The following is a 1581-nucleotide window of genomic DNA, read 5'->3' on the forward strand; positions in this document are numbered from 1 at the left end:
TGTACAGGAAGTTGTCCTTTCCTGTACATAAACAAACCTTTAAAAAAATACAATTTTTATAACTTTCATGTGTGCTGCATGAAGCAGCACACATGAAAGTTACAAAATGGCAATAAAGGAGTGTTTATGTGCAGGAAGGGACACCTTTCTACACATAACCAATCCTCCCCTGCACGCAGACACCCTTGCACCTTGGTGCAAGGGTACCTGTGTTCGTGTTGAGTTGTTAAACTTAGCGCCATCGCAGTGGGAAACAGAAGGCTGCACCACATTCTTGTAGATATGGTGCAGCCTTGGATTTCTGAAGTGGCGGAGCGTGTCGTTAAGCCCAGGAGGCTAACGACACACTCCGCCACTTCATTGTACATACGCCCCATAGATTGCAGTGTAGTAAGCAAAACAATCTGCATGTTACTCCCCCCAAAACTCTGATGAATTCTGACCAAGCAGAGGCTGATTTTATCTGATGCGTTAAATATATGACCTATTATAAGACCACTCATCATGAGATTTGTGTGCCTGTTGATTGACAACAGAGGTCAAGAGTGCTTACTTTTTTCAACAGACTAGCACTTTTCTGTTTCTATTAGGTTATAATTTGGGAATATTTTGACTATATTTATGATTTTTTTTTAAGTTAAAAAGTTAGTTTTCTTGTTTTTTTATGTGCTGAAAAAAAGGCAGTGTCTGGGCAGCCACCAGTGGACAAGTATTAGAGCAGAACGTACACATAGGTCGCAATTCTTGTGTGGGAGGGGTAAGGGCAGAGAGAGAGACTACTCCTTTCTGGAGTTTCTCCTACAGTGAGTCAGGAAAACTGAACCAAACTCCGTTCTGTCTGGTAATCCTAAGTGGTGGAAAAGGCAAACTATCACCTCTTGGCCGAACCCACGCCAGGTTATGCCCTGGCAACACGTCCACTCTGTATAGTTCATGTTTTTCTTTTTGCTCTGTTGTTTTGTAGGTTTAATTTTCCTATTACAAATACTGGCCTGTAGGACCATAATGTAAGAGAAAAAAGTGGTATGTATGAGCTTCTCATGCCTGTCTCGTGAGACATGAATCGTGATCTTACCTGGGCTACCATGAATCTGATTATATGGGGTTAGTCGACTGAACAGAAGTCTTACTGACATGGACTGGGGCTCACGTAACCCCGAAAGGACCACCACTCCAAGTCGAGTTTGACACGTTCAAGGACTCCTCATGAAAAGGTTACAACACTAAATAACACCCTACTAATATCAGTCTTCACTTGGACTAAAGCCTTCTGAATTAAAACCTTATCAAAGATGTGTAACCACCATGTTCTTGATGCTTCTCAAGCCTACCAAACAGGTCTTTGACCACAGTAGTATTTATGTACTATCATCCCTCTTGATTCAGCATGTTAACTGCTAGGAACATCAGAACAGTAAACATTAGAACAGAATGTCCATATGTGAATAATAATAAAAAAACTTTGATTCTAATCTTGAATGCTGTTCAAGCAATGTTTTTGTTACTTTTTTTGTTGGGTTAGTATTTTTTCAGTTTTATACATACTAGTTTAGAATTTGTGAATTAGTCGAAGACACCGTC

Source organism: Lissotriton vulgaris, chromosome 11 (assembly GCF_964263255.1).
Source record: "Lissotriton vulgaris chromosome 11, aLisVul1.2, whole genome shotgun sequence".
Lineage (NCBI taxonomy): Eukaryota > Metazoa > Chordata > Amphibia > Caudata > Salamandridae > Lissotriton > Lissotriton vulgaris.